The sequence below is a fragment of the Lathyrus oleraceus genome, chromosome 7, assembly GCF_024323335.1.
Source record: "Lathyrus oleraceus cultivar Zhongwan6 chromosome 7, CAAS_Psat_ZW6_1.0, whole genome shotgun sequence".
Taxonomy (NCBI): Eukaryota; Viridiplantae; Streptophyta; class Magnoliopsida; order Fabales; family Fabaceae; genus Lathyrus; species Lathyrus oleraceus.
In genome coordinates, this window is record NC_066585.1 from 465,250,479 (window position 1) to 465,260,252 (window position 9,774).

General features: G+C 37.4%; 1 non-coding gene across 1 annotated transcript; it reads right to left on the reverse strand.

Moving 5' to 3' along the window:
* Positions 1-9,123: 9,123 nt before the first annotated feature.
* On the reverse strand, positions 9,124-9,230 carry LOC127108919 (small nucleolar RNA R71). The gene has a single exon (XR_007796417.1). It is a non-coding gene; the product is annotated as a small nucleolar RNA R71 (small nucleolar RNA).
* Between the last annotated feature and the right edge of the window lie 544 nt (positions 9,231-9,774).

Sequence of the window (9,774 nt, forward strand, 5' to 3'; positions counted from 1 at the left end):
CAATTTCAAATTTGTAAAGATCCATAGAGTTTCGCCATTTGCAGACTACCATTCTATCAAATAAATTTGAGCCTTTATCCAATTCTTGCCACTCTTATTTGTTACTCCTTAACAAATGTTTGCATGTTTTAATTGATAAATATCATTGTTTTAAATAAAGTTTTTATATAAACTGTTTTTTAAACAAAGTGAACATTCACAATGACTGAAAGGATAAATGGAATATCCTCAGTGCTCTCCCAAGGATAGTATGATCTCTAAAAGGGTAAGACATTTGTTCATATTTCTGGCATATTTGTATCCTCTCTCATCATCTTTCAGTTTGTTTCCTCAACGAGCGCAGAGAAAGGCGACACGCCATCAAGTCCCCAGAGAGTCTGGAATTTTTTCCTTGATCTCTCGGAGATGTGTATACCTCCGTCCTCAGATCCCCGAGGAAGTCTGAGTCTAGCATTTGTGTTTTATCAATTATATGGTTGTCCTCCCTTGTGTGGTCTGACTTAAAATCCCTTATAGATTGATAAAAGTTGATATGCTATCTTTTCGAGGAAGTTGGTCTTTCCCTCAGCATAAATGGAAATCTCCCGCAGAGTGAACATGAATTCCCAGCATGAGTGGAAATCCTCAGCAGTTTGGCTTGTAGCCTCTCCTCAGCAATTTGACTTACAACTCATCCCTGATAGGGTCGGTCACAGCAGGTTATCCCTAGTCTGATCGCCTTCAGTCTTCCCCGTGGAGTTGCCTGGTTAGAGCTTGACATTTTGTATTCCCCTCCTTATTGGAAAGTTTCCTCCTGGCAGGTCTGGTGATGAAGATGTTGTATCTTTCCCCAGCGGATCATTGGTTCTCTCTCCTTGGCAGAGATATCTCTCCAACATATGAAAAGAAGTGTTTTATTTGTTGAAACTTTTGTTGGTGGTTGTTCCCCACAAAGGTTCATATCTTGTCCCCTGATAAGTTCCCCAGTAGAGTTTCTTCTACAATGGATCTTATCCGTGTTGAGCTCCTTGATAGAGTTTCCTCTACATCGGATCTTTTGTCTGTTCAAAAGCAAATCCCTGGCGGTGACTCTATAGCTTCCCCAACGGAGTAATTTGTTCCTGCTCCCGGCGGCAGATTTGTTTATGCATGTTCGTAAGAACTGTTGGAAGATCCCTATCATTTAGTAGTTGTGACCTTTGCTCATCCCCAACAGCAGTCTCTGATCCCCAACGGTAGTCTTTATCCCTGGCAACGATTCTGCTTGGTCCCCATCATTGATTGGTGTTTCCTGGTATTTGATGCCCCCCGCCAGATTGGATTATCTCTTACGGACCTGGCCTTCTCTTTTGAGATGTAACACCGGATGTCTGTCCATTGATTCTTGGACCTGTTTCTGTTAGATATGTCTGTTTGTCAGCATTAACCATACATAAACCACGCATATACATGCATAATTATAGCATTCAGATATTCATGTGGCATCCTTTGCCATATATCTTTGCTTGTTATCTCCTGCTAGTGGTGAAATGATCTTCCCCAAGCAGACGTTTGTATCTGATCTCTCCATATAGAGTCAGCCCTATAGGCAGAAAGTGTCTATCTTTCCTTCTATACTCCCCACTGAGTTATGTCCTCGTGGATGATTATTGTTTTAGTTTCCTCCCTAAATATGTATTGGGACGGAATTACTCCCCTGAGTTATATCCTCATTGGGTTGAGTCTTGCTTCACTGTGTCTCTCTAGTTTGTTCCTAGATTTCTCAGTAAACACTAATTGTTCATCCTCTTCCCCAGCGGATTCATGGCCTTCTACCCAGTAACCGGTAGTTGTAAGTCATATTTCTGTGGTTTTCTACCCAGTAACCGGTAGATGTAATCCCCTCTTTGTTGGTTATCTTTATCCAATATTCGGTATTGATATTCCTTTATTTTTTGAGTATACCACCCAATAACCGGTGATATATCTCCTGGATCATTGCTCTGGTCAATGTATCCCCAGCGAGTCATCTTTCATTTACCTTTTATTTGGTAATGATTGTTTCTCCCCTTGATTGGCCATCATTATACCCAGTAACCGGTATCCTGATGTCCTTTCTTTTCGGTCGATTTATCCTTTATTAACCCAGTAACCGATTGTGGAAAATCTTCCATGCGAGTATGTTATCTATGTTCTAACGGTAATAGATAATATATCTCATGCGCTCTTCAGTCGAAGTCTTTTCTTCCCCAGTTGAGTAAGATTCGTATTTCCTTATGGAATCGAATGCCCATCCTATAAGTCGAGTTTGCTTTTTCAGCCCTCCCTTCGGATGATTAGTGTCTTGGAAATATTCCCCAATTCACGCCTAGTTGGTCACCTATTATATACCCAGTAACCGGTATCCCTGGTGTTCCTTCCTTCTGCTCCCTATTATGACTTTCTTTCCTCTGTGGAGTCATATTTTCCTGAGTTAAAATATACCTTTTAGGTCTTCCTTAGATATTTTGGATGATTGATATCTCTCACCCTTATACCGGTCTTAGATATTCTTTCTCCCTGAGCATGTTGTTCTCTCACCCTTATACCGGTGTGCGATAACATGTCTCTTTTTTGAGTTTTATTACCCAGTAACCGGTAATACCTCATTTGTTGTTTCCTCAGTTGAGTCCTTAATGCACATCCCCACCTGAGTCCAGATTTTTATCCGAAGTATCCTTTGCGGATAGGGTTGCTGTATTGACATATTCCCCAATGCATGCATCTTTGCGTCAGCTCGAGTCTTTCCATCGATTTATTTTCATGGAATCCCTTCGTGTCTCCCAGCAAGTTTCAAGTCGTGACCTGCTCACACATTTTACCATATTTTTCCCCCAGAGTCTCTGTCTCCCTAGTGAGTATGCTACTCCTATGGGTTTTCAGTTTTTCTCTGATTTCTTTTTCCTTTGTGGCCATATTTCCCCACAGAGTATTATCTTTTACATGCATACATCTGCATCATGAGATCTCTTAGGGACCAAAATTCGTCTCTTTGTTATTATTTAAGCCCATTCTACCTCGTCAAGACGAAGATTTTAACCTTCATATCTCCGTCTAGAATGACCTTAAATAAGGGCATTTGTAAGACCCTAATTTTGACCCTAATATCCCTCATGGCATCATATCATTGTTGATTTCATTGCCTCAAGGATCATAGCATCTTAGCTCCTTTACCCTAGGGTTGGGACTTGTGTGAGTTGGTTTGAGACCACCAAGCATGCTTGAATTGTATATTATTGATTTTCTTATATTGTTTACTAACCAAAAGCACAAAAATATGTCACTAACTTGTTTTGTTTTGAAGCTCAAGCAATCATGAGATCCAAGGCTCCTAGGAGGCCATTATACTTAAAGAAATGGCTAGATGAAGATGAAAGCAAGCATGACAATGGTTCACAAAGCTCTAAATCATCATATATGTCTCCCAAGTATCTCAATTTGCCAATTTGATCAAGATAAACCAAAAGGGCTTGAGGCTTGTTTCCCAAGGAAACCCTAATTCAGTTGTGCATTGATTGTGCCTTGCTCATGAAGCAACCTCAACCTATGATCAAATTCAATCAAGGGAAGTTCTTTCATTCATAATTTTATTAATATATGAGCCTATGTGAGTATCCTCAATCATTCATTCATCAAGATTTGAAGTTTGGACTTGAGAAGTTGACTAGTCAAGTCATCTGACTAAATTGAAATCCACTGAGACCTAACTTTTGATGTGTTTGTCAAATGATGATGACCCCAAGAGAAACCATGTTCTTAAGAACGATATGAACAACTTTCATGTTCATCAAAAATCCATTTGAAACTTGGAAGATCATCATTCATTTCAAAACATTAAAGGTCATTTTGACCGAACCCCTAATTTTGGGTCAACTTCCCAAGGACCTAACTCCTTCATTTTTTATGATTTTGAGCTGAGACTAATTGCATTGGAAAGTTTAAGATGTGTAACTCAAATGTTATGTTGGACAAAATTTCATAATCATAAAAGAAACACATGTGATAATACAAAACATTATAGGTCACTTTGGACCAAAGCCATTGAATCTTGAAAAGCTCTACAACTTTTATGTTGAAGATTTTTCTATTTGAGACTTGCATCATTGAAACAGAAGGGCTTGAAGTTGGTTATTTTTGGCAAAATTTTCAAATACATGTTTTGTACATCAAACTTCATGGCCAGTTTTCACAATTTTCCAAACTCCAAATGAATTTTTGTTCAACATAGCTTTTGTTCCACATGTCAAGACCTTTCCAACCATTACTCACATGCCTATGTTTGGATTTTATAATGGTGACTTTCTAAGAAGGGAACATTTAGAAAATTTGGAATTCATGATGAAACTTCATGCACAAGCAATTGTAATGCAAACCACACATCCAAATCATTTCCTAATGCTATCAGCTTGCAAAACCATCAACTTTTGGGCCTCACATGCGCCTGTACAGGCCCATGCATGGAGGGCCCAAAGCTTCATGCACACAGATTCATCACACTTTCCTTGCAGCTTCAGCTATAAATAGATGCATTGCTTCATTCAATTCTCAACCTGAAGGCGCCTAAAACTCTGCTGGAATTGAATCCTAACCTCACACCAAAGCAATTTTGACGTTTCACTTCTCTTTTCAATCTTGAATTTCAACTTCCTTGGTTGATCTTCAACTTCCAATTCCTAAGCCTTGTATCATCATCACTTCAAGATCAAGCTGCAATTAAGAATTGGAGTGGATCATATTCATCAAAGCTGCACTTCAAATGTTTACATCTGAACTGTTTTGCTTCGAATCTCACAATATATTGTGCTTTGCTTGAGTTTGCTTGGTTTTCTGAAGTCCTCGTGTGAGAGGCAAGCCAATGGTGGCTTTAATTTTGTGAATTGATGAACTTCATATTGAACACCTAGATTTTCCACCTCAAATTTCTCCTTCCATAGGGATCTTGAGTGAAATCTAAGGATACAGGGGTGATGTACATCACCCCAGCTTTAATTTGGTATAAGGATCGTGTGTTTTGGTTGAGGTTGCAAAACATGCAACTGGTGGCCGGTTTTTGCTTGCTCGTCGGAGAAGACGGTGGTTTCCACCACCGTCCCACGTGGAACTCGCCTGGCCTTTGGATCCAACTCTCCAGATCTAATCTGAGCCTTTGTTATGTTTGACTATTTTTAATCCAGCGTGTTTTGCATTTGACTCGGGAACACAATGAGCGCGCGTATCTGAGCCATATGATGGTCCACGTCAAATAATGAGGTTGGATCATGCGCTCCAGATTTTTTCTCTTTTTATAATTTCTGTTTTATTTTCTTTAAATCCATTTATTTTCAAAAATTCATAACTCTTTTATTTGGAATCACAAAAATATGAGACCAATTGCAAAAAAATTATTTTAAAATCTAGTTTCATAATCTGATTTTTAATTATTTTTATGATTCCATTTTATATTTTTTAATAATTATTTTGTTTTTAATAGTTTTTAATTCATATTAAAATACTTTTTGATATTCAAAAATGCCAAAAATAGTTTCTTAATACATATGGATGATGATGAGTCTATGAAAAATATTCTCATCAATTTCTTAATTGATTTGAGATTTATTTGAGATTTTAGTCCATTTGTGTTATTTTTCTTCATTTTTAATTGTTTAAAAATAGTTTCTGTTTTCAAAAAATGTTGAGAAAATTTGCCAAACCTAGTTTGACCATGTTAGACTTATGATGATCCAATTGGACTTATCCAAGTTGATTTGAATTGGATTTGAAGTTTGACCTCACTTTGTTCATTTTATTTTATGTATTATTTTAATTCCAAAAAATACCAAAACTATGTTTGACCTTTCTTGACTTCTACTCTTCATTCTGCTTATGTTTACCATTGATTGATGTTGATCTCATTCACATTTAATCATTGTGTTTTGGTTATGTCTTTTGAATTTTCATTTTGTACATTTCATCTTCATTTCTCATCTTCTTCTTTTTATTTTGACCAATGAGTTAATGATTTGTGGTTAGCCTTGACATATGAGGGGCTTAACCTTTTTTGATCCAAATCAAATTCAACTTGATCAAAGATCAATTGAATTGCTTTGTGTCCAAGATAGGTTGCTTATTGGTCAAGCAAAGAACCTGAAATCCATACAAGGTCATTCTTCTTTTCTTTTGGCATGGCAAGTTGTAGGAGCTTGGCTTACTAGTCATGATCTCTAACTTGTGTTTATTTGCCTATAGATTTATTGACCGACCTCAGATAGGTGTGACTACTACATTAGTCCACTTACGATTGCTTAACATAGCGCTAAATTGCCTTATGGCACACTAACACTAACTACTAATTACTAACTTTTAATTCAAGCATTTAATTCTTGAAATTTACTTTAATGCAATTTAATTTCTTACTCATTTATTCATATTGTCTTTTCCTTTTACTCATTTGAGCTCATGTTTATGTTTATGCCATTTGCCTTTTACTCACTTGAGCACATTATTGTGTAAATATATTATTGCCTTGTGCTTGTTTTGTCTTTGTTTGTGTGAACCCAATACAAAAAGGAGAAAGGACTTAGAATTAGGACCTCACCTATTCTTAATGGAGTTCTAGAGCAACTAGGCCTCATGCCTTTAGAATGCTAAAATTGTTGAAGAGCAACTAGGCATCATGCCTTTAAAATGCTTACATCTTGAAGTTGGCTTGAAAGGACCCCTAATCTAAACTCTCTCTTTGTCCATTTCTTTGATTGCATTGTGAACCTTTTGATTGTTTGTTCTTGTGTGATAGGGATTCCAAACTTGAGACAGTTAAGAGGACCATTGTCATGAGCATCCAAGTTAAGAGACAAGGCAAAAGGAGATCCTAGGAGCTTGATTGAATATTTGTTTGATTACTTGAGTTAATTTCTAAGTCCAAAGGAAAGGAGCATCTTGAATCATCATTATGATCTCAAGAAAGAAACTCCAAGGGTTTTATTCTCTTCTCTCATCTTTGCATGCTTAGGACTAGCCCTTCTCTTCTTCTCTCCACTCTAACCCAAGCCAAACTCATTTTGCGCAAAGATTGCCATTTTTTTCAAAACTAGAAACCTAGGCCATATGCCTTTGATTTTTCAAACTCTTTTCATCAATACTTATTTTGAATTGAATCTTAAGTCAACTTTGACTTTATTTTGTGAATACTTCTAATTTATAAATACAACTGATAACACTGAAATTTACCGTATTTTCGACTCCGATTTCACATGCATTCTAGTTGTTTTATTGTTATTTTGTTGTGTTATTGCCATGTTTTCCTTTGTTTTCAGGTTTTTACTTTAATCAGAGCCCCGATCGAGAAAAGGAGTGAAAAAGAGCTAAAAACCCTAAAATTCAGCAGTTTGTACTTGTGGCCTACCCCATGGCTAGCGCCATAGACCCTGCCATGACGTGTCCAAACTCAACTTCCCTCAACTGCCACGTTCCCCACTACTTCCACTAAGGCGCCTCCGCTTTGCAATTTATTCAACCATCCGATTGGAGCAGGTTTTTATTAATTGTCTTTATCTTATTTATTTTCTCGCACTCGCTTTACTTTATTTATTTCCTCCCACTCGCTTTACTTTATTTATTTCCTCGCACCTGCTTTACTTTATTTATTTCCTCGCACTCGCTTTAAATTATTTATTTCCTCTCACTCGCTTGAAATTGTTTATTTCCTCGCACTCGCTTTAAATTATTTATTTCCTCGCACTCGCTTTAAATTATTTACTTTCCGCACTTGCACTACTTTTATTTAAATTTCTGCACTTTTACTTTACCATGTCTAACTAAATTTATAAGGTTAGAATGTAAGGATCGTAATTGAACCGATAATCCATACAATTGTTCGTAGAAACACTTAAGGGCTGTTTTAACTTTCAACTTAAGTTTTCCCGCACTTCAATTCCGTTGGGTAAGATCGAAAGCCGTCCAACGTCTATTTAAACTTAATTGTTTTTAACTATTTCAAAAACAGCGAAAGCGCTTTGTTTAGTTCATTAGGAGTTTTTAACTTAAGAAGAAAAGAGATTTTAAAACTATTTTCGGACGCGTTTATAAGTTTAGAGTCTGGTTCGTGAGAACCTCTTTTGGTTAAGAAATCCAGGTTATAATACTTTTCAACTTAGTCAAGATACTATATTTCTTAAAACTAGGTTTACTACTCTAACGCAATGCGCGCCTTTTTATAAGTGACAATAAGAGGGTTTGATTAGGGAGTACAACTCGGTTCTGAATACGCGAAAGCGACAGTTCCTGTTAAATTAGTTCTATTCAAAGTAGAAAACATTGCCCATAAACAGTTCTATTAGCAAGTACTTGGATTATTAATTGATTACGTGAATTACATTCGACCCTGTCTTTATTAATTGAACTTTATTCAACACTTTACTTTTCATTGCACACTCCAAAAACACCTATTTTTATTGCCTTTGATAAACACCATAACAATAGATAACGATAGATTGACACTTGGTCTCTGTGGATTCGACAATCTTTTATATTACTCTGACGCATTCGTATACTTGCGAAACACCGCATCAAGTTTTTGGCACCGTTGCTAGGGACCAATTTCGTCAAATTTCATTTTTCTGTTGTTATATCGTTTAGACTTAGGCTATTTCCCTCCAGTCAATGCGAAGAACTCGCAACACCGGAAGTTTAAGCTTAGTACACCCTCTGGCGGAACCTGAACGTTACGCTCGCGCACGTTTATTCTTTCATAGAATTAAGAGAGCTATGACCGAAGATCAAAACCAAAGACCTCTTAAAGATTTCGCTCAACCGTCTAATGAAGAACCTAGTTCTAGTATAGTAAACCCAACCATCCCAGCTAATAATTTTGAACTTAAACCATCCCTGTTGCAACTAGTGCAACAAAGACAATTCGCAGGTCTCGCTACTGAGAACCCAAACCAACATTTAAAAATATTTCTTCAATTAGCAGACACTTTTAAAACCAATGGAGCTTCTCCTGAGGCAATACGTTTAAGATTATTTCCTTTTTCCCTCAGAGATAAAGCCCTATAATGGTTAGATTCCCTTCCACCCAATTCCATTACGACTTGGGATAACCTTAGAAGAGTTTTTCTTGCTAGATATTTTCCCCCGAGTAAGACCGCCGTTCTTCGAAACCATATAACTAGATTTACCTAAAACCAAGGAGAATCGTTGTTCGAAGCTTGGGAGAGATATAAAGAGTTTTTACGAGCATGCCCACATCATGGTATAGAAAATTGGTTAATCATTCAAACCTTCTATAATGGACTTCGCTATAACACAAAGATGACCATCGACACTACCGCATCCGGTGCTCTGATGAACAAACCTTATCCTGAAGCTAGTGCCCTCATAGAGGATATGGCTCAAAACCATCAATCACGGGGAGTAGAACGAGCGACAATAGAGAAGAAGGAAGCCCAAGGAGGAGTGCATGAACTAAGCTCTATAAATATGATGCAAGCAAAAATGGACGCATTAGCCCTTAAGGTCAAGCATATGTGCATAAACCCGAATACTGTAGCCGCAGTTTCGTCGGATTGTGAGATATGTGGAACCAAAGGACACCAATCTGCAGAATGCAGTCTATTAAACGAAACCCACTATGAGCAAGTAAACTACACCCAAGGGAACCCATATTCGAATACCTATAACCCTGGATGGAGGAATCACCCGAAATTCTACTATAAAAACAATAACCCAATCCAAAATAATGCACCGCCGAGACCTAGTTATCAAGCCCCTAGATCAAATCAACCTATGCAACCTGTACCA